This window comes from Gymnogyps californianus, chromosome 4 (assembly GCF_018139145.2).
Source record: "Gymnogyps californianus isolate 813 chromosome 4, ASM1813914v2, whole genome shotgun sequence".
Classification (NCBI taxonomy): Eukaryota; Metazoa; Chordata; class Aves; order Accipitriformes; family Cathartidae; genus Gymnogyps; species Gymnogyps californianus.
This window is the reverse complement of record NC_059474.1, coordinates 64,926,534-64,950,867: the sequence shown is the minus strand read 5'-3', so window position 1 is coordinate 64,950,867 and position 24,334 is coordinate 64,926,534. Positions and strand designations below refer to the sequence as shown.

At 39.8% G+C, this 24,334-nt stretch overlaps 1 protein-coding gene across 1 annotated transcript in view; it reads right to left on the bottom strand.

Annotated features, from left to right (window-relative positions):
• The window catches only part of ARHGAP24 (Rho GTPase activating protein 24), a 259,411-nt gene extending 237,273 nt beyond the window's left edge, over positions 1–22,138 (bottom strand). The window contains exon 1 of the mRNA XM_050895326.1: positions 22,085–22,138. The gene's annotated coding sequence lies outside the window, so the exon portion shown is untranslated. The remainder of the gene's footprint in view (positions 1–22,084) is intronic.
• Positions 22,139–24,334: the final 2,196 nt, after the last annotated feature.

The following is a 24,334-nucleotide window of genomic DNA, read 5'->3' as shown; positions in this document are numbered from 1 at the left end:
CAGTTATGTTTCCCCTGCTATGTTTGTCCCCTTTTTCTCTGAAAACAGCATTCAGAAAGGCATGAAGAACAACTAGTGAAATCCCACGGATTTAAAGAAAACAGATTACATGCAGTCCTCGCTATCACTCTGCAGTAAGTCAGCTATTAGCTCTTAAAGCATGACCAGAGATTTTGGGGACAAGCACAAACTATTTGCTGCGCTGTAGCACAGAACTGAGAGCTAGAACAAACACAGCTACAGCTCCTTGCTTCATCTGGAGAGCCAGTTGAGTTTTTAAGCACTGACAGCTGCTTAACATGTACTCTGCTCCACTATTTGCTTTGGGAGCTTTCAGGATCTCCCAATTAAGCTCTTCAAATTCCAACAGGGGATTCAAGTGACAGATAGTTCTAGCAACAGATTCAATATTAAAAGAAAACACAACAGTCCAAAGTCCTTTCTCTTCCATTCTTTTGGATGCATCCTGAGGCATGACTGACAATCCTCCATCTCAAACAGTGGCACTTACTTCAAAATACTAGAGAGCTCCTGAGCCATTTAATTTTAACAGTACAGCAAAATAAAGCTTTCATCTTCATAGTCCAAAAGCCCCATTTGCCACTCTGCATACTTCCTTTTGATCAAACATAAATAGGGACCTCTTTCTGCTATCCCGTACATGAATGCCACTCTAGCATCTGTCCATTCTTCTCCCACATACAAGCTATTTTCAAGGCCTTTCAATTGACTCAGAGTACTTCTGCTAATTTTATGCCTTCCAGGTGCTTAATAAAAATCTTTCAACAGAAAAAACTTCAACTAGCTCCTGCATTTCTCTCTTGCAATGTCATTGTCATCTGTTCTTCCTCCCCCTAGAGCTCTCTATGGATACTCCCCTCTTCATCAAGACCCTTTACCCAAGAAGAACCCTGCCCACAAGAACAGGATTTTTACATCTGAATATTTAAAGCATCTATATTATGCTTGCCACAGAGGTCTATCTTAAGCCCCTGTCACAGTTTCCCCAACATTACGCAAAACAGATGCAGTGAGCGGAGGTGATGCCATGAGCAGAGGCTGCATGAGATCCGATAGTCAAATGAAGCAACATAATTGGATACATAATCATGGCAATAAAGGCTGCTGCATTCATCTCCACATGCCTCATTTAGTTTTAGGAGTATTTTCCAGAACCTAATGTATGTCTGATGACCTGTGTACTCAGAAAGTTTTTAATTCCAGAGATTTTATCAAGGTGTCATGGCAAATGACCTCCTCCTCTAGGCAAGCAGCCACAGAAATGAAAAGGGTCACTTCTTGCAACAATGAGATAATTAAGGCTATTACTTCAAGAAGAAAAAATGCTTCCCTTCCTTAAGTACTCAGAGTAATGCTTTCAAGTCACCAAGGCAAAACGGTGGGGATTACTACTTTATGCAGTATAATCCAGGATGGATGACATACGGACCTCTCACTTTTCGACCCCACTATTTAATCAAGCAATTTAACCAGAGCTGGTGAAATTTGTATTAAATACATATACAAAGGACCTGGAATACAGGTTGTGTTGTGGTTTTGTTTTTTGTTTTTTTTTTAATGTAATCTCATTTTCGTGGTGCATACTGCAAGCACAGAGATTATCTGTCGCCCCTCACAGGCAAGCTATGTATGGGATCAACAGTCACTGCTCCCCAGCTTCTTCAGGGCTGTGGAAGAAGCCTCCTGTGACAGACATCCAGATCCAAAAATGCAGAAACTAAGACTGGACGTGGTATTTCCAGAATTAAGAACCTCACCAGTTGCACTCAGGTCATGCAGTTTTCCTCATCATGAGGGAAGCTGCCACCTTTCATCCTTTGTAGACAGGAGCATTTCTAAGTCAGTACACAATTCCAGCATTCAGACTCTACAACAAATGCTGAAAAACAAGGGAGTGATCTGACAGAGGCTACCAGTGATTCACATCTGCCTCACCCTGTGCATCACTGTCTATATCAGGTATCAGGGAACAGAAACTAGTGAATAAAAATGTATACTAAATCCCAACAGCTAGCAAGTTAGACTAAATAACTACAAACTTCAAATTAGGAATAATATCTACCTTTATGGGTAACTATCAGTGGGATAACTTTCCAACAGTTGTGCTTGACTCTCCATTACTGGAACTCTTTAAAGCTTCAAGACTATATACCAAACAGAAATTACAGGCTTCCCAGCATTCAATACCAGGTTTCCTTCAGGGTCTCTTATGCACCTGACCACCTCTGTAATCTCACATGTCCCTTCTGACCCTCTATCTTTGCTGCTAGAGATCTGCTTATCTCCATTTATGGAGAAGCAGCTCTGAAAGACTTTAAGGCAACACCAAGTAACCAGAAATTCTCCACTTACAAGGAGACCAGCAAGGAGCATTTGCCACGCAAACAACGGCTGGTAGAGGAATAGCATCATCTGCCTCATCTCCACCAAGCCTTTCACAGGAAGTTCCAAGCCCTAACAAGTTAAAAGCTTCTCCTCTTTTTAACTCTTTTTCCTGATAAGTCACTCTCCTCCCCCTGCCCCAGGCTAGGAAGTCTCAACCTGATGCTCCAATACATTTAATTTATTTTGTGAACCTCTTTGACTTTGAGGTAAAACTTTTGCTATCGAGCAAAAAAATGACAACCTTCTTCCTGTAACTGACAGAGGATCTGTGTGATGATAATACTTATTGAGGTCTACTTAATCCAAGCCCCCCTTGCCCACCCAAGCTCCCTTCACCCATCTAATTGTGACCATACAATACAGACTGTAGAGCAGGAAGAAAATGTAACTGGCTACACAAGAAAAGAAACTTTCTGTGGAACCAGATCACACTGCGTCTACCATTAAGCCCACAGTGGGACTCAAATCCCTTTCAGAAAGGCTGCCAGAAACCTTGCCAGTTCCCAGCCGGAACCTAGCTGTCAAACACAGACCAGGGCTTTATAGCAACCCAAGCCTTCCTGCTTGCCAGACCTTGGGGACCAGATGCAAGAGAAAATGCAATACTCTTGTGACTAGCTTCCCCACCACTCCCGGCCTCAAAAAAAAAAAAAAAAAAAAAGCAGCCACAATCATTCCTGGCCCATCTACAGAAGTACAATGGCATGAAGGTTTGGCACAGCCATCCCACTTCCCCAGACAGCAGCAAGTTGCTACACTGCTAACATGACAATGGAGCTGAAGAATTCAGAGTAGGAAAATGTGTGCCAGACTGTAAAACCATTCCTACTGATCCTTGCATAGAAGTCATGTACAAGTCAGTCCTGTAACTGGAATATTTCAGCAAATCTGGATGCTAACACTGCCCCCCCCCCACCCCACCCCCGCCACTATTACTTTCCCCCTTCCAAAAATGTAATTGTGGTGTTGGGAACTTCTGGATATCCATACTGCAGTGGTAATGTCCCATTAACTACTTCTCTTCAACCTACCTGGGAAGTCTCAGAAATGAGACAGATGTCATGAGTGATATAAACAGAGAACAGGATCCAGCCCAAAAAAAGCAATGAGCTAGGGGCCATGAGATTTGAGTTCTAGTCCAAGTTTCTGCCAGCCAAGCAAATCTGGGCAACCCATGCTGCTATTCTGTGTCTTTCTTCTTCCTCCCCCACTTCTAACACATCTGTTTCAACTTAAGCTCTCCAGGACAATGACTGACTGTTGCTACAATGCCCAACACGTTGTGCTTCCATTAGGAAGCAACAAAAACCTTATATGCATAAAGTGACTGTTGGATACCCAGGCTCAGTTCTCAAAGATTCTGGCACAGGATTTTCTTTTCTGTATTTTCTGCTGCAGAGGAACAGGATGAAGTCACCCACTCACTGCACTGGAAGCAAAGTAAAGAGGAATTTGGACTGTGAATCCCATCTTGACAGATCAGGAAACACATCTAATATCCCTTCAAGCAACTGTATAAAGCACAAGTAAATAATGCCTTGCCAGTTTTTACACAGACCATAAAAATCAGAGAGAATTCACTGATTCTAGGACTTTTTCTGGCACAGGAAAATTCTGGGCAGGCCCTCATAATTTTTTCCATATTTGGTGGTATGTAGATGGCCTGGAAAAGGGGAGGAAAAAGTAGCCCAACGTTGGTCCCACTATGTGGGGTAAACAGAGTCTCAAAAGAGCAAGTGAGAAGTGGACATCATTTTGCTCTTATGAACCCTGGGCTGGAAATTGCTTCAATAAAATAAATCACCTTTAGACATCTCTCTTGTTTTGAGATACACACTAATATGAATAATAGGACTCAGTAACTTAGCTTCTCCAAAGCTCACAAACACAGGGCCAGCTATATACTGCAGCAGGGCAGAAAATCCTAAGCAGACACACCACTGTTTCACTGACCTAGCTGTGGGCATCTACCTGCAGCAACATCCTGAGTATTAAAATGATACTGACAACTGGGACATGGGAAGGGGCTCCCAAAGGAGAAATAGATATGCACAACACAGACCATAGTTTAGAGGAGAAAATAGAACCATTTTTACTACTGCTCAGTCACATGCATTACATGCCTTTCAGAGTTTAGCTAAAGGCAGAAACATTCCATTTCACAGACGCTTTGATGGTAATATCCCAGTGCTGATACTTCTGTTCAATTCCTCCCCAAAGCCATCTGCATTGTACTTATGAACCGCATTCATGAAACCATCACCTCTGCCAGCCAACCACCCACTACAACCCCACTGTTATTGGGAGAGACAAAGAGGAAAAACACCTTTATAACACAGTCTAAGTCACTCAACCCAAGCAACATCCAAGAAGATGTTAGTTACATAACAAATTCTAGAATACCTTCCATTTCAGTAAGCTACTGACTCACTGTATGTGGCCAAAGCACCCTCAAGAAATAAGAGAGCAAAAAAATGAATATGGACATTGGGAAGTTAAGGATCCAAGTTAAATCTGTACCAAATTGTGCATAACACACAAACAGATGGGCCCAAGATAAATCTATCCATTGGGCAAAAACAGCTTTAAGATGCACTGAAGAGCAGATGAAAGCACATTAGCATGTAAAATCACTGAAATCCACAACACGATTTGAAGATGCCTATTACACCCTACGGCACAGAGGATCTCAGCTTTAAAGATCACGGGCGCTCCACTGCCACCGCTGATGAGCATCACTTACCATCTGGGAGGACCTCACTATACAGACTGCTGTCTATCATCTGTACCTTTAGAATGTTTAGATCATTTTTCAAGACAGAGAATGAGAGCACAGACTGAAGTGCCTTTTCTGACTGTTCCCGAAGCTCAGACACACCCTCCTCACATACCACTTTTTCTACCTATTCACCACTCCATTGCTACACCTGATGACCACATCTGCTCTACAGCAGATCTCAGTGGGTATTTACACACTCCACATGAGCACAGATGAGAAATGGGAGGATTTCTTCTGGCATTTGACTCAAGTCCTGTCCATCTGTAGTACACATAGTACTAACCACCTTGTTTCTTATTCTCATTATGCCTGTTATTTCTGCACTCCTATTACCATGGAACAGTACTGTAGTCGGATAGGTAGTGCTAGATAGGACTGGTGTGTCTCCTGCCAAACTGCACTTCACTGTTGCTGCTTTAACACTGTTTTTACAAATATTTTAAATCACTTTATCCATCACCGTGGCTTCAATGAAGTCAAAAGGTTAAATGCTCTTGTACACCAGCTGACGACCTTTCTCTGTACCAGGAAATGTTTCTGTGAATTACAGTGTTAACATGTGTCATCCCCAGGATTAAAAAATACAGGACTTGTAAAGAGAATAACCAAGAGGGTGAATGAAGCTTTGGCTTCATATGATGAAGTAGCAAAGCAAAAATCTAATACAAGTGAATCACAGCTAGTTTTAGTAAAATGTAATTACATTAATCAATGGGACATTTCCTGGGGAAAAAAACCCCAAACCACCATATCATCACAGAGTAGAAAAATCTTGTTAGCAGAATGAGGGAAGAAGTTTTTTGTCCATCTCAAAGGTGAAAAAACAGCCATTAGCCTTCACGTTACCAGGAGCAGTCAACAGGAAAACTGTAACAGATCATAAAATAAGCTTACTGGGTCTTTACTTTCAGTATACCATTATGGAATTTTAGTTCACAGTCTTATTTCGCAAGTATTTTGCGGGTGTCCCTTGATGGCACAGGCTGAGAAGTCAGTAATTTTGTGTGGCTGCTTTTGTGAATATTATTGTCAAATAGTAAATGTTTATATCCTTTACAGACTGAAGGCAAGCATTTACTTTAGTTTATCGTGGCTATTCAGTTTTAACCAAAAATGCTAACATTTTGTGTATGAGATGATGTACGGCACATTTTGGGACAAGCATGGGGTGAATGAGGTGCAACCAGTCATAACTGTGACAATGCAATGGACAGGAAAGAGATGATCTGGATAGAAAAGTAAACAATTTCATTTAACTCACTTTTAAATAGAGTGGCTCCTGAAAAGCTGTAATTGATTTTCTAACATGTGCTGGATGGCCACAATTCAATAATAAGCAATACCTTTATATCCAATTCCATTTTGTTTCCAGAATTTTTAGGGAGAATTGATTTGCTTTGGGTGCTTTTACTTAGCAGCTTTTCCATCAAATAAATGGATTTTATTTCACTGACAAGAACAGGATGGAAAGACTCCAGTGGTTTGCGGGTTGGTGGTTTGGGGTTTTTTTTGGAGGTGTTTGTCAAGCCTAGGAAAAAAAATATTACTGTAATATTGGACAAGAAATCCTGAGAGATTTCTAAAAATATTTCAAAGCCAAATTTGTTGTTTCCATTAAGCATATAAACAGTAAGCTAGAAAGGGGCAGTTTTTAGTGACATGATAAAGTACTCAGAAGATACTCTTGTGGTTTACAATGTCACCAGGACCATTTTAGTGTTTGTTTTTTTCCTTCACACCTCTCTGCAGTCCTGTTTGTTTTTCTCTCTAGATACCATTATTCTCTCCTGAAATTGCAAGTTTGCTGCATTGGAGAAGCAGCAATTCCAAGAAATCATGTAATTCATTAATACAACTCATGTACCTACGGTCTCTCAAATTGCATGAAAATCATTCAGGCCCATCAGTTGGTCCCAAACTGTCAGCATTTCTTAAGCAAATCTTAACTTCAGATATAAAGGGACCAATTCCTTCAGCACTGAATGCACTCACAGTCCACACATGAATGAACAGCATATGCTACAGGCACTTTTAGGAAAACAAAGAGAAAGCATTATGTCTACCTCCCACCCTGAAAAATAAACATATTAAAGCATGACTAACGTTTCTCCGTGTGGTAGTGGATGACAGGGGTGCCTGCTGGGGCAGCACTACACACCAACCTATGCTCATGCTAGTATTTTTGGTCATAAAGGGAAGCCAAATAGTAGGGTTATGTTATTCTTCAAATATAGGAAGAAAAACTACAGTGTTGTGCCCTTCTGCAGAAATCTTAATGACACAGACACCCTTTCTTCCAAGGCTTCAGATTGCCCAACTCTTATCACCCTCCCTCCGCCAAACCAAACATTCACAGGCCAACCTGGAACATTCAAGGCAATCAGCTCCTGCCTTTTTTCACACAACTCATGATTCCAGTTTGGCCAAATCTTCTTGTAACATCACCTTCTAGAAAAATTTTACCATTTCTGTGTCGCAAAATAAATTCAGCAATCAAGCAAGAAGGACAAGCACTGAAATGGATCTAAGCAAAAACCTATGCCTTGATGATCAGGTGGACTGCAGAAAATAGTAATTGTTATCTACAATACAGTTATTTTCTGCTTGGGCTATTCCCACAAGTGGCCAAACCAAACTCCATCATTTGAACAAGTCCAAACACCAAGCAATCCTGGATCAAAGTGACCGTTTCATAGCCTCAAGCACATTTCCAACACTTAGCTGATATTTCTGAACCTTAAAAAAAAAAAAAAATTCTTTTCCAGAATCTCAAGCAAAGCCAGCTGTTTACTTCATCAGGACAGGTCACCACTAGTTAACATTCAGCTGCCAAGCATGAACATGTTTGACAATTATTTCAATTGTGCAAACCATGAGTCTTCCATTTCAGTGATAAAGTACTGAAGGCCTCATTAACTGAGAATACACACTGGTGACAGTTATAGCCCGAGGTATTGAAAAACCTCAGACTGGAGTTTCCCTTTCTATTGCTAATCTAAATAGGTTGCACCAAACTCCACACACAGGTAAATTTCCCAGATCCATAAATTGAGCAAATTACTGGTGTTTAATGGCATTTAAATTCAGCCACATGCAAAAAGTCAAGATCACAATTAGCTCCTAAGCAAATAAAAATATATGGCCTCATTTTCATCTGGGATCCTTTTCTTTGTATTTTAATGTTTCTTTGTACAATTGCAAAGTATTCTCTGCCTAGCACATATTATGAATTATTCTCTCTTCTGAAAGATCTACATTCTCAGTGCTGATCTGTGTACCTTAGCTTCACCACAAGACATAACATACTACCTGATCACATCCTCCAGTTTATGTTGCCAGAGGTGAACTAATTAAAACACAAGTCTAAAGTTTGACAGTGGGGACTGATAACAACTCTGGCATTATTGTCAAACTATAAAGCCCTCAACAGTTTGTAGCAGGGTGAAATTAAGTAGACAGTAACTTCCCTCTGTGCTTTCCCATTGTTCATTTTCCTCTGGACTACCCCTCTCTGTTTCTTACCCTTCTCCAATTTCCTCAGGACATGAGGGAAAGACATAGTACAGATTTAAATAGCTACTACAACTATTTCACTAACAGAACTGAAAACTAAGAGAAAGGCTAAATCAACGCTGCTGAACTTCTCTTGATGGCGGTGGTCCCCCTTTTTTCAATGAACTCTTGTCCTACAATAGTATCTGTGTTTCATCTCCGTTGCCCAGCTTCTTCAAAGTGTGGCGTGTCTTTGGGAAGTTTTTTCTAAGAATACAATAATACAATGTGAGCACTAACATGAAGATGTGTTCCTTGTAAGAACTGAATTTGATGGAAAAAAGCACTAGAGTATCTTCCATGCTATACCCACGGAATTTGTTCCATCCAAGCTATAGCAATTTTTACTTTTTATGTATGTTCAAAATAAAATTTGGCCTTGTTTTCTGGGCTTGCTCTCTTTAGGAAGTCTTGAGCATGCTTTGGTTGGGTTCAACAAGCTCAACTTCATGGAAAGTCAGTGTTTCCCTGCCCCCCGAAAGCCTCCTGAAGCTTTGCTATTTATACAAATTGGGAAAAGGCTAGTTACCTACCAAAAAGCCACCCCTGCTCTGATGTTGAAAAGATCTCTCACTGTGGACTGTTCATAACTTCCATTCAGCATTTTCCTTAAAATCATCTTTAGCTTCTTCATTGGTGAAGAACGCACAGACAGTACTGGCATGAAAATTTTTGTGGACAATATTAGATCTGCTGTGGTTGTGGCAGATGAGGAACATCCATCTGTGAAACACTGTCCTAGAATCAGCAAGGTGTCTTTCCAGCCTCCTGAGGTTTTCCTGGCAACCACTTAGAAGGAAAACTTCCATACAATTAAAAAAAAAAGGAGACATTGTATCTCACGAAAGGGCTGCTTCCAAGAGATGTCACCTTTCATGAACCCCACTTTTTTTTACTACATGTAATTTGTAGTAAACTTGGCCTTCTGAAATAACAGCACCAGCACTATCATTTAAAACATTGTCACAGAATATAGGAAGACTCATGCCAAAATAATAATTAAAAAATTATCTTCTCAGATATGACAACCATTTCTTACACATTTTGTACAAACTACAATATTTTGCTACTAATATGCAGAGAAAGAGGTCTCCTTAAAGGAAAAAAAAAGTGTGGTTAAGATCTGCTAATTTTGATTAATAGCTTTAATAAACATAAATAAAAAAATTGCTGCAATATTGATGTAGAAATACTGTATGTTTTTAACCTTCCTAAGTTATGTCCAGCTTCCACTACGACAGCTGACTTCAAAGTGTATGTCCAAAGTGAAATACACAGAAAACAGATTTTTTCATGAAACACGGTGCAAAGGGAAACTACTATGCTACAGCCTTTGACAATACAAACATGAAGTCTGATTGCAATTATTTCTTGTCTGGTAACATCTTCAATTCTTGCTTCCAAATACTATAAATTTCAAGCTTATCATCCCATATGTTTAACTCTAGGCCTTTCTGTAAAATGGCAATCCTTCATCACTGGGTTGTTCTGAAATGAACATCACCTGACAGAATAAGAACATTACTATTCAGTACCATAAGTCACATTCATACTGACGTTAAAATGGCAGTGAGATACTTTGATACAAGCAAATTTATTTAAAACATCTTCCTTTATCTAAAAATCCGTTCTTCCAACCCTAACCACCTACCTAATGATTTGATCTAATGCACTCCTCAAAGTAATTCTAGCCCTTGACTACATGTACTAAATCTCTAAATGTTACTAATTTGCAGATTGACTTGGTAAAACATGCATCTTAATGTTTTTTCCCTGCACTTCCTTGGCCTGCTTGAACTTCAAACTTGTGCTCAAAGGTGCACAGCCATGCTTTTTTGTCAGCTGATTAGATTTGGAAGATGTATACTGGAAAAAGAGAAAAATACGGAAAATGAGAATAGTGATTACACTCTGTACCTAAGGACCTGAATATACAGAAAGGAGCAAACATGAGTTAATGAACAAGGACAAAAGTGATTTTGACTAATGCAGTATTGAATAAAGTATAATAAATAGTATGGTTACTCTCAATTAGAGCCAACTCTGTAGTATGAAAAAAGTTTCCAGAGGTTCTGTCTACACTAAAATGTGTAAATTTTAACTATAGCATCTGGTAACAAATTACCAAAATCTGTATTGTCACAGAACCTTAACAAATTTCCAGATTTAAAATATCATGAATACTATTCTTAATGTAACTCTGTCCTAAAAGACATCAGTACTCGCAAAATGCCCATCAAATTCTGTCACACTTCAACAAAAATATCAATAAGGAGATGTATATAACATCACAACATATCCAGAACGTCAGTGCTCCTTATTTTCTAAATCCAGCAATTCTTTACTCACAGCAATAGCCTCAATGTAGCAAACTAACAGATAAGGTCCAGTGTTTACTCAGCTAAATCAGACAACAGGTCTGAGATACTAGCACTAGTGGGGTTTTTCGCTTGTTTTAAAAAACACCAGTACATCCTGACGAAGCAACGCTAATGTCTGACCAAACCCACAGTAACTGTAATTGTCTTTGCAGCAACCAAAGTGCTAATCTTCCGAAGAGTTCATCCATACTCATCACACTGTCATGTTTTTCTCTGTGGCAATACCTAGAAAAATAATAGGTCTTGTAAGATTGCTGTCAACTATTTTTCACTAACAACTTGTTTAGGAGCATTACAATCATTTATTTCTTCAGCTGGGTGAACTGAGCCACAAGGGCTGAGACGTTCAAGTCCACAAAAAACACATTTCATGATTAAAAGAAACCAGACTTGGTTCTTTGTTATAGCTCCTAGTCATTAGTCTACCTTATCCCTTTAATTACTTGGTATTTCATCATCTAAGCCTTTTAAAGAAGCTAAGCTAGATACAGCACACAATTAAAGCTGAGCTTCAGCATTCAGCTCTTTTCTATATGGAAATTGTTATAATGAGACTCTTGTTGGCCAAACAAGAGTGCAAATGTCCTCTTATTACAGAGCCAGTGATGAACTAAGAAATCTCCCTCTCATTAAAGCTGAAACCATCTCACTTAGCATTTCAGGAGACTGAAATTATTTGGGGGAAAATTGTCCTCATACTGGATAGAGGCTGCCTCCTGAAAGAGTAGCCCTAGATTAATGGTGACAAAACAGAAGCTGATGCTTTAAGTGTTGAAAGGAGGTGTGCAAATATTAGATGATTATAAATCCGCTTAAGAAAGTGTAAGACTGTCAAGGCCAACTGCTGCAAGACATTACCCACTTATACAATATAGTGGCTCAACATTCCTCCTGAATGCTATAGCCACATTGTCAACAGAAGCAATGTATTTTTTTTGCTAGAGACACACAGAAAAGTCAACTTTAAAACCCAATACAAATGTGACCAGGATTTTTCAATAAAGACTATTTCAGTTTTCCGCTTTTTGGATTTTTGGAAATAGGAAACAGTTATTTCCTAGACGTATATATTGCCCTCTTATCCACATGCCACCCTGTGACAACGTACAAATAAGCAAAATCCTTACAATAGAAATTGTAAAGACAATACACACACTCTGTGCAACATGCTAAAATACTGCTCTACACAATAATTCTGCCCTTACTCTAAAACGGATTAAACAATTCAGTGCATCATGCAGACTTTCTGGACTTAATTTTCAGATAAGGTTCTCTACTACTTGTGTCATGGCAAGAGCAGCACAGGTAAAAGACCATTCTTAAAATAAAAGCATATTTTATGACAACGTAATTATATTCTGGACATAATTTTGTTGTCCACTGCTGTGGTTTAACCCGACAGGCAGCTAAACACCACACAGCCATTCGCTCACTCCACCCACAGTGGGATGGGGGAGAGAATCGGAAAAAAGGTAAAACTTGTGGGTTGAGGTGAAGACAGTTTGATAGGACAGAAGAGGAAGGGAAAATAATAATAATGATAAAAGAATATACAGAACACGTGATGCACAATGCAATTGCTCACCACCCGCTGACTGATGCTCAGCCAGTCCCCGAGCAGCGGGCCGCCACCCCCCGGCCAATTCCCCCTAGTTTTATTGTTCAGCATGACGTCATATGGTATGGATTATCCCTTTGGCCAGTTTGGGTCAGCTGTCCTGGCTGTGTCCCCTCCCAGCTTCTTGTGCACCCTCAGCCTCCTCACTGGCGGGGTGGTGTGAGAAGCTGAAAAGTCCTTGACTTAGTGTAAGCACTGCTCAGCAATAACTAAAACATCCCTGTATTATCAACATTATTGTCACACTAAATCCAAAACACAGCACTGTACCAGCTACTAAGAAGAAAATAAACTCTATCCCCCCAAAAAATGCAAACTGGATCTTAGTCCTTCTCCAGAGCCCAGGACTACTGTGCAACTGGGCAGCATGCAAGCTCTTCTCTGCCAAGCACCAAAGTATGTCTGTGATAGTCAGAAGGAACATCGACACAGTCTTTCACTGACAGGCCAAAAATTTCTGATATCTGATACAGTTCTGATAGCATTGACAGCAATTTAAAAGTTGGCCTTCCATCTAACTTACAGCTAGGATGAAAAGCCAATACTCCAAATTCTGCACTGACTGACATACAAATTTTTGTTTGTTAGGTGCATAAAAGGTTTCTTCAACATGCACTTCCCCCCCACCCCTTTTTTTTTTATTTTTTACAACTATGATCTAATGTTTCAGACATCCATCAAAAAAAATCCTTGGAAATTTGTTTCCACCTGTTCTTCATTCTTCATCAGCATATTTCTAGATACATCAGTATCATCTTACTTGGAGTTCTTCTAAGTGATCTCTAATCTACCACATTTAAGCTCCCTTCCAAACACAGTATGTTACAGAGCTCCTTTTACCTTTAATTAGTATGGATTCCTACAATGGAAATTACCCTATCAGTACACAGCAGTAGCCTGTTCCAACAGCTGATGTAGGGTTACCTAGAACATATTTTTATGTAATTATAATAACCCTTCAAACTTCTGAAGAGAATTAACACTTAAAGTTTCTTTCCTCCTCAGGTGCTTTTGTCAAGCAAAGCATGTTCTGATGAACTGACCAGGCATACTGACGCTTGTCAGAAATCATTAAAAGTATAGCAGCTTAGTGAAATTGAATAGTACATTTTCTTCGGTTCATCAACAAATGCTTGCATGAAAACAAAACATTGCTATGTGAGGTAGAATACAAACACCTCTGGCTTTACTGTCTGCATGGTATGATCTGGGCATTCCTTGATGTTAGGACTCTCCATTTTCTTTGCTCTTCCACTTCAAGCCATGTTTAATGGAAAATTACAGCTAATTTTCCTTCCAGCCTAAAGTCCCTTACCAAAAAAAGTAAACATACTCTTCCTTTGCCCTTTTCCAAAGAACAGAGACTATTGGCAAGGCTCCCACAAAATCTTTTTTGCTTATTATGTGTTTTGTCTTAGCTTTCACAGTTATTAGCAAAACAATAGCTCAAGTTATGACCTCGCCTTCCAGATAGTGAAAAACCAAGTTCGGTGGCCATGGTTTCCTTTACATGCAATAATTGCACTAACATGCTACACTGTGTATTTGCTAATTAAATTAAACTCCACGTATACAGTCACATCAGTAAACCAATTCTGGGTCATTTGTTGCAGAGCTCTCCTAGCTATGTTTGCAGCTACTCCTGTTGATAAATGACTCTTCTTATTAGAAAGAATATACAGACAAGTATCTGCAAGATCAGCCTCCAGGCCTCTTGTTTTTAGCAGCAGCAATATTTCACCAATGTTATTTAGCATTACTCAGCCTTGCACAGGGCCTCTGCAGTAGCTAAGTTTCCCTTCTAGCTGTCATGTGTAATTTTTATGATCCACTACTTCTACAACAAGAAAGCCTCCCTCCATCACCACCATCACACAGAGCACCTCCAGAGCTCTACTTTTAAGAGCTGTCTCTGATGCCTGGTACTTCAGCTGAGCTGCTGGCACATGTATGAATGCAATACTGCCGTTCATCTGCTTTACAATGACCTAACTAACAGAATCAATCGGCGGCTTCACAATCAGGCTGACCATTTTATGCTGAGTAACATCAGAAGGGTCAGACAGACCAAGAAAGGAAACTTGCACAAAGAGAGCAGGACAATGAAACACATCTGTACAGCAACAGTGCCCTGCAAAGCCAGTGTTCAACCATCTTCTGTGTAAAATTTTGGAAATTCTCTTGTTACCTGTATTGAATATTATCTCTACTGCAATTTTCACTGTAAGAAAACTGACAAAACACCAATATCAGAGTCACAGCTTGAATCTGCTTCATATCAGCGTCTCCAAACAGGTAAAAATTGACCTCAGCTTTAAAAAAAAAGAGATGGGTAAGCCAAATCTTTTTAAAAGATCCTATAGTTCAAGCATTACTTCTAAAAGCCTCGCTAGCCTGTGGTGCAAGACAACCAGTATCATGACAATGCACTGACATTCATTTTCCTCAGTAATTGGTAGCACATTTGTGCCAATACATCAGCAAGCTAGAGGCCAGATCATCCACAGTTCTGAAAGGTGATAATAAAATGCAGATATTAGAATTCACTGAAGTCTGTTGAATTATTTCCTTTTGATTTATAGTTTACAAAATGCCACACTAAGACTGGTATTCACACAAGCAAATGGTTTTAGGTAAACCTGCATCGTGGATATCTGAACTGTTCACATTGTTTTTGAAATTACAAGTTGCTTGTCCCATCCCTATGAGAGAAGTCCGTCACTGCTCTTTCATTCATGGTAATCTTTGGATTAAATCTACATAATAACGCAAGTATAAGTAACTAGTAAAGGAATTGAAGCCTGAAAACATAGAAAATGTTTCAGAGCGTGGCTGAAAATCACCCAAGCTGTCTCTGGAAGCTTCCAAAGAACTACTCCATGCTATGTCAAACTGTAATCAGGAATTTCCTGCAGTCTCCAAAGTATGGTCTATGAGAGAAATGAGACCAGAAGATAATGGAAAAAGGGTCAGCAACCTGCTGGTGAAAAAAAAAAAAAAAACATTCTCACACAAGAATTATATTAATAGTAGAATACAGTGGAGACAATGTACAGCTGAAACACATTTGGTAAAGCATGCTGAGCAGAAAGACGAAGCAACATCCAGTCAAGACTAAGCTATTTCATCAGAGAGGAAGTATTTACTAAGAAGCTTGTTTTAAAAGAAAATACAGGAATTGGTAATATTTAGTGAAGACAAGACAGACTTTAACAAGTATAACTAGACAAATTTCTGCTACCCAACAGGTGAGTCTGCTACCTACAGGAGTGTTTTAAATTAGGTAGAAGCCGTGTCTTAACAGCTGTTTTGCTCAAACAGTCGCCAAGCCTATCTTGCCTGCTGAACAGCGGGCAACCTGGCTTAAAAGTTGACTGTTTTTCACTAGAGTGGAAGTATCTTATCTAGAGAAAAAGGGTTGGTTGTCAGTCATTTGCATCTCACTGGGGAAGGGGCTGCCATGCCAAAGAACAACATGCTGCTTTGGCAGCTTCCTAGAGCAGTCCCTTTAAATGTACCACCATCAAGCACAGCATAGCTAGAGCTGGTTGAGGGAGGTGGTTGTCCCACTCTTCACTGCACTAGTGTGGCCCCACCTCAAGTACTGTGTGCAGTTTTGGGCACCTCAGTATAAGAAGGACATCAAACTACTGGAGTGTGTCCAGAGGAGGGCGACCAAGATGGTGAAAGGTCTCAAGGGCAAGACTTATGAGGAGCGGCTGAGGTCACTTGGTTTGTTCAGCTTGGAGAAGAGAAGGCTGAGAAGTTCAGATTGGACATTAGGAAAAGGTTCTGAGAGAGTGGTCGGTCACTGGAATAGGCTCCCCAGGGAAGTGGTCACAGCACCAAGCCTGTCAGAGTTCAAGGAGTGTCTGGATGATGCTCTTAGTTATATAGTTTAGTTTTAGGTAGTCGTGTGAGGAGCAGGGAGCTGGACTCAATGATCCTTATGGATCCCTTCCAACTTGAGATATTCTATGATTCTATAACAGGTCTGATCTGACCCTACCGAGCACTGTTTGTCCTTCATCCCAAAGCGCACAGAAAAAAGCAGCAACTTCACTAGTTAACAAGGTTATTTTCAAATTCATCTTTCTCAACCTCTTCTAGATTAGTAGTCTGACTTTCTTCATCTTATGTGAGCATATACACAGATAATGGTTGCTACTTTAGAGCTAATGAGGGCTACAGTTACAGCATCCCACAGCGCCAAAGCGTGAGTACAAAACATAAGATCAGGTATATAAAACACTGGTTCTTTAGGTGAGGAAAAATGAATATTTCAAGCACAGGCTCACAAATTTTCACTGATCCTTTGTACCTGCAGCTTTAACAGATTTCACAAGACCAGAGAGGTGTCCAGTGTTTCTTGAAAAACAGTCATGAAGTGAGCATTCAAACAGAGACATCTGTATGAATTACAGCTGTATTTAGGAAACATCCTCTCCAAGTGAACTATTACAAGACCAGCTGTTGGCCAAGTAAGAGGGATTGTGGCAGGTGCTCCACGCTGCAAGGCCAAGGGGGACACACCACCACCCATGCTCCCACCAACGCAATTCCCTTTGCTGCTGCACACAAGAGGGAATCTGCCAGACCACTCGGCTTTGCAATGAAGAAGAGTATCAGGGCCCCAGGGCCAACTTTAGCCCTGCAGACAATCTGTTTCACTCACCTACTACCCTCAGAGGACCTTTTTCTTTTCTCGAGATGCTGTTTTGCCAAGCCCTCGGGTGTGTGCAGCAGTGCCAACTACATCTATCTTGGCATGTTGCTGTTGCTTCAGTCCCACAAATCGGGCTCTATGCTATAGGCATAAAGTGTACAGAAGATACTCTTTTCCACTTCACTGTTGCAAAACCTGTGCTGTTTGTTTCCTCTTCCTTCCAAAATGCAGAAGGTAGTCATCTGTGCAAGTCCAAACCCAGGAACTGGGAAGCCCACACTTTGTTTGGGTTTCTGACCAAACTTCTTGAAACACTTGACAGTGTTTATTAACCTCATGTTTATTACTTTCTGAGTTATCACAGAAGAAACAGTAGATAAAGCAATATAATGGTAGTATGCTTTGAGAGCCTGGTCTGCAAGGAGTTTGGTTCGTGCAGAACCGTAAGCAGGCACATTCTTGGCACAGGGAAAACAGAGGCCTCTAAAGTGAGCTCCTTCTCATGTCCTGCACTGCTGCTCAGCCAGACTTTCATGAGAGACTAGTTTTGGCCCTTCCACATTTATTGGTCTCCTCTATTAATATTGACTTGCCTGTCCTGTTGTGATTATCCCCTGCACAGAAGATTGCCCTCTTATGTCTCCACCTACAGTGAATGTAAGCATGTAATAAATGAGCATAACTGAATCAGAATGGTCACTTAACTGGAGTGTTTTAGCAGACGTGAGACTGCACTCCAGTAGGCTGATTACAAAACCTCCAGGGCAATAGTAACTCAACTATGATAGCCAGAACATCGCTGGAATTACAGTAGTATTTCATCTCTGAAAGGAGTTGTTCATTATTTTGCACAATGATCTCATCTCAGGATCCATCATTCGCTTGTTCAGTTGTTTTTCTTTTTACTGCAGTATCTGGAGCTTAGATCATGAGCTGTTACAGAAAGGGCAGTCTTGACTTAGCCAAACTCACAGAAGGCATATGAGTAAGATGCAAGAGTTAACTGAAGTTCAGGGAAAGCTACTTAAGTTTATCAGAGTGGGAAGGTAGCAAAAAAAGACTGTTTAACTGCAGAGCAGGCTCCCCTTGGCTAGTGCTTGTACTCCCAAATGTGTGACAGCTGACCTAACTCAGGCATAAACTCAAGCAGCCTCTCCTTAACCCCTTTCTCAGTTAAACTCTTCTACAAAATTGACTTTCAGACATGAAACATCTGCACCAAATAAGACACCCAGGTAAGCACAGACAAACAGCACTCTCCAGCTATAAGAACAGAAAGAGGAGAGTGCAGAAGACAAAGGGTCACAAGTCAAGCTGGCAACAGGCACAAAATTGGCATTTCTATTTCTAAAAAACTTCTGCACCTCCTCACCAATCCACCCTCAGGTACTGAAGCACCAGCCTCAGGAATGTTCTCTGGGTATGCCAAGATGGAACAGTATTCATGTTCTACTTAATCCAGGGAAACATTGAACTATACTTTGATTAGATACTAATTTACATCCTGAGTTATACTGTGATCCCAGAGCCTTCTCAGTTTCTGAAACAACTTAGAAAGGATATGAAGAGCTCTACACTCCATTATTTCTAGTAGGTAAGCAGACTTTCCAAGTGTACATCACTGTCATCAAACAATGCTGAGTTTTAAATATTTAAGTTGTACATTTGGACTCATCACAAACTAGGTAGACTACTTATTTTCTGTTTTCCAATTACTTGAGTCACTTTACCTTTACAAAGGAAATTTATCAAGTTTTTTTTCTTAGACTTTTAATATAGTAATTTTACCTGTACAAATAGAACTGAAGAAAATGTAGATGAGGCCTGACCAAAACAGCTCAGAGGTGTAAGTCCTTTTAAAAATGAGAAGTAGTATTTTGCATCCTAACTACCATTTTTAGATTTTAAAATTGCACATTATTTTGAAATAAACAAAATTACACTTTCCAGTGTAAGCACAAAGCTGATGAGGTTATACAGCCTATCTGAAATCCCACTTAAACCTCTACAGGCTAAATTCCAGCAACGTTCAACACAGGAGAATTAATTATGCTGCAGCAGTGTAATCTCTATGTCAGTGGAATTGAATAGGTTTGTTTATAAAAGGCATGCAACTACATAGTTGTCCTTTACTAAAGAAAATATTTAACCCTATTTCTGTTACACAGAAGTTTGCATGTCAGGGAATCGAGCATACCAAATACCTTTAAATTTAATTCTAGATACTGACCAATATTAATAAATATGGTATGACAACTTCATTATCACTCAAAATGACCTAAAATCTAAGTGACAAATGATGCTGCATAGAGTTACAGTACCCTAGTGCAACTACAAATGTTCGAACATCTTGTTAGAACTCCTGTTAAAAGATTATGTTAGCCATTTCGGATATCACTGAATTACATTTATAATCGGTCTTGTCTAGCATCAACTTTTCCAGTTAAAAAAAAAATCAGCCTCCATCCCCTCTTTTTTTTATGGTAGCAAACCCACATGAATAAAGGGACAGGGAAAATACAATTCCTTTTGGAGGGAAATGGTAAATTATTCACTAACAAAATACTATCAACTCTATATAGTAAATGGAAGAAAACATGATTACTGTTTCATTCGAAGCAGTCAGATATGTTACTAAAAAGTACAATGGAGAAACTGATTGCAGAGGAAAATTAATTTGAAAATTTCTTCAGAGAGCAATAATTGCTAAATACCATTAATAGGTGCTGTACATTTCCTATAGAGCACTTTGCAAAGGTGCTAAGGTTTAAACACACATTTACTCAGTAAAAGACTGACAACACTCTTCCTTCCTAGCAGTTAGGCAGGCCTTACGGCCCCACAACTTTTTTTTGTGGGAAGAGTTAATCTGAGCCCTCTTGCCATACTCAAGTAGGGAGGACAGCAGCTTCAGCTCAGGCACAGGACTTCAGTGTAAAACAGTCACAGAGCACCCACAGGTTCCCTCTCACTGGCACCCACATGGGGGGCAATAAGTCCTGGAAGGAAAGCAGCAGAAAATACCAGCTGATAAATCTTCATGTGTGTCCAGACCTTCAGTAGCTCCTTTTCCTTAGTACTAAAGCTCTTTTCCATTATCCTGCAGTTCAAGTGGGAAGAGGGGGAACCCACCCTAGAAAACTATTTTTCATCAAGTATAATTCTTAACACCTACTTTTTTTGTCTGGTATTTTCTCATTCTGGCTATTGAACAATCCTCTAGATTTTTGGAGGCACGGCAATATTTAATAGTGTCAGTTAATTAAAACACCTGACTTTTCCAAAAGCTTCTGCACTGGAGACTTTTTTGACTACAGGAAGAAACCTTGAACAAATAGCAAAACAAATCAGACATTTAGAAACGGGAGATAACTGAAGGCTACAGGAGCTATATAATCTCTCAGCTGTGAAGAAACCACCAGTTGTTCTTGATGTACCTACAAAAGGTTCAGGCAGAACAGTAACAGAGTTTGCACATGTTCTTTGTTGTGAAGCCTATAATTCTTAATTAGGTTATTATTCCCATTTGCTATGTCAAAGAGCCTAAAGAAGGAGCCAGAGGTTCCTATCCAGGTATTAAATAGCACCATGTCCTTAGGCAAATGACTATTTGACAATCTCTCCTCTTCCTCACTAGACTGCTTAGACATAGCAGTCTTTAAGACTTTCAATCAACTCAATTTCAGGGTTAAGGTATTACAAAAAACCAAATTCTTAAGAATTCTGTGTAATAAAGACAGTCTAGAGTGCTATTTCTCATTTGATGTATGATTTTTTTAAATGGATTTGAGTCACAGATTGTCAAATATGAATTGCTGACTTTTTAACCTTTGAAAAGTACTTTTGTCTGAATCATAACATGAAAAATAAATAAAAATAGATGATAGAACTAGTAAGGAATTTGTCCTTTCAGTTATACAAAGAAACAGTTTCCCACAAGAAAACTGATACTCTAATTATAAGCTGCTGAATGAGACAATCTTGTAAAGCTTTGTATCCGCTGGTACTATAAATCAGAAGCTTCTAAGTTAGTTTCATTTATTTTCTTCATCTGGAAGCCTTCCATATGCTTTAATGTTTCAACATGCTGTTCTTTTAAATCAGAAAAGAACTTTGTTATTACAGCTATGGGGAGGGTTATTGCTGTTTTAACCAGTAAGTTAGATTTTCATCCTGGCTCCTGCCTCAGTGTTTGATGAGCAAGAAATCTGAAAAATCAGAGATAATAACATCCATTTCCCAAATGATGTAAACAGGTATACTTCCTTTTTATTTCCATGGATGACACTAAGCCATACCATACCTAAGGCTCAGACAACTTTACCTCAAAGAAAATGCATTTGGTTTAGTTTCATTGCTTTTATTCTAAAAGTACCTGTAAATTGGTTTGGGTTTTTTTTTTTTTTTTAAAATCTTTAATACATGGTAGCTGCCACCTCCAGGGTACATCTCCCCAAACACTTTCTTTTATTAGTACAAAGATATAACAAAACTTCCTTTTTCTCTCTGAAAGGAGTTTTCAATGAATGACAGACTAAAATGTGTCCAAAACTCTTGTGATGTGATCCTGGCCCAGACAGAGCTTCATGCTGGCTCAGCCCAAACTTTTGCCTCCCATGAGATTTTTAAACTCAAAAAAGTCAATTTTTGGTTTTCACCTGCCTCTTAGAGGCTTCCCCTACCTGTGCAGGCTTGGTGGCTCCCAGCACCTTCCTTGTAGACAGCCCCAGTTAACCCAGGCTTCTGAGGCAATCCTAAAACTGATGCAAAGGGAAGAAAAGGTGAAAGACAGCAACCACACTGAAACAGTAACAGTTTGTTACAGCCTGGATACAAGTTCTCTTATAAAATAAAGCAAAGCAAGAACAGCTGCAAACACGATGCTGACAAAACAAACAAGCACCTAGATAAATTGTTCCAACTTTACCATAGTGTGACACAGAGCATTTTGATCTTCACTTAAAATCAGTGTGCTTAAATCCATTTCAAATCAGTTTAAACTGCATTGGTTTCAAACAATTTTCAGCTGGTGCCATTAAATTGATACAAACTGCATCTGCTTTCTTACAAAACAGCCGTTGCCTTGTATTTAGTTTCTCTCACCTGGCTGATCACATGGCTTACACTACTGGAATACAGACCTTTCCTTTCAGTCCCAACTTTCTACTCCCGTTGCTGTGTTACCATTTAGAGTTGTACAAGGAAACAAAATTGAGCACTTCATCTTCAGCCAGAACAAGGTTAAGTAACTGCAGTGCCTACAAGGCAGCAGAGAGATCAGGCCCAAAGGGAAAGACACTGAACAAAGGTTGGGGGGTTCCTTCCCTCTTCCACCAGTGGCTTCAAAACTCTGCGTCAAACTTTACACCTGCTTTTATTCTTCCATCTGCCTGCCATGGACAGAGTACCAAAAAAAAGTCATGGCAAGGAGGCATGCAGTAAGCATCATTTTCACCCTGTGGCTATGCAAACATCAGACCTGCTACCTTAACTGCTGGGTGAACCAACTCCACCTCTTATTTGGCTGTCCGAGGGCCAGCTAGACACTGGGATATCCTGATATCCCAAGCTATACAGGAGAACATGCTGGAGTGGAGCAGAACCTACACGCTACGAGTATGGAAGACAGTATCTCTCATGCACAAGGAAGCCATCATCAGGTGTGCTAGCAACTAGGGATTTCACACCGATTATTCTTCATTGACTATAGATGAATATTTTATTTCAGCTTTGTGGTAATACTTGATAATCAAACATCTCAGTTGTAGGTGTGCAGTAAAAGTAGGTGAACTATCAAGTTAATTCATTAAATATTTAACTTGCTAACCTGTAATAACAAGCAAGAGTTCTCCCCCAAGCCCAGTATTAACTGAGGTGTCAAACTGTGGCAGACGAAAACCAACTTCTGGCGCCCTATGAGTGTACTGGACTGATGTACTAGGAAGGAAAAGTTCTGCTTCCTTTCTTCACCAACATGTTAATATCACTATGGAGGAGCAGCTTGTCAAATACACAGAGCTAAAAGGCACATTTCAGCCCTGTTTTATGAACTCCAGGTGTGTTTAAAAAAAAAAAAAAAGGCAAAACAGAACACCTCCACAAGAACTTCTTTAGAAGAAGAGAAATGCAGGACAGGAGCTAAGGGCAAACTTAGCCAGAAAAATATAACACAGACCTCCTTGCCAGGACACCAGGAGAGAGCAAACTATTTATGGAACAAATCAATGATGAGACCCACAGAAGGCAAAGCCTCCCAAATATCCAGGCAACTTGCTGAGAAAGGTTTGGCAACCCTCTCAAAGAGCATCCCATAAGCCTGGGGAGCTAAGAAGGCCTTCTGTAATTTCTGCATCTATGTCACATTCAGAGATTTACAGTTCAAATCCAAGCCACGTCCCCAAAATCCTGAGATCTGAACTAACCCAGGTAGCTTAGCAAAGGTGAGTCAAACACCATGTACACAAACCATGCCTGCAGGTTTATCAACACAGAACAGACGTGCCCAATACATATACAAGTAATTCCAGGTGTTCTCACAGTTTCATGAAACACCATCTTTGTACTCACCTCCCTCACTAAAAAAAGGTGCTTACCAAGTTACCTGTATTTTGACCTATCCTGAAACCATGAAATTATCACATCACTCACTAAACAAAGATGTGTAAACAGTGAAGCCTTTCAGTGTCTGAAAATACAGCTGTCAATTGCTTGCAACATTCTGTGTGCATGCAGGGAACGGTGAAAGGAAAATTATATATGTGAAGCAAATAATATAAAGGCGGGGGGGGGAGGGGAGCACTGCATTAATATCCTGGTAACCTGGCTCATGCTAGCCCTTTAAGGTGAGGATGGGTCATGGTTTTTCGATACACAAGATGAAAGGAAAAGTTGATCAAGAGAGAATAAATACTTCAGGTGTTACTATAGAGACT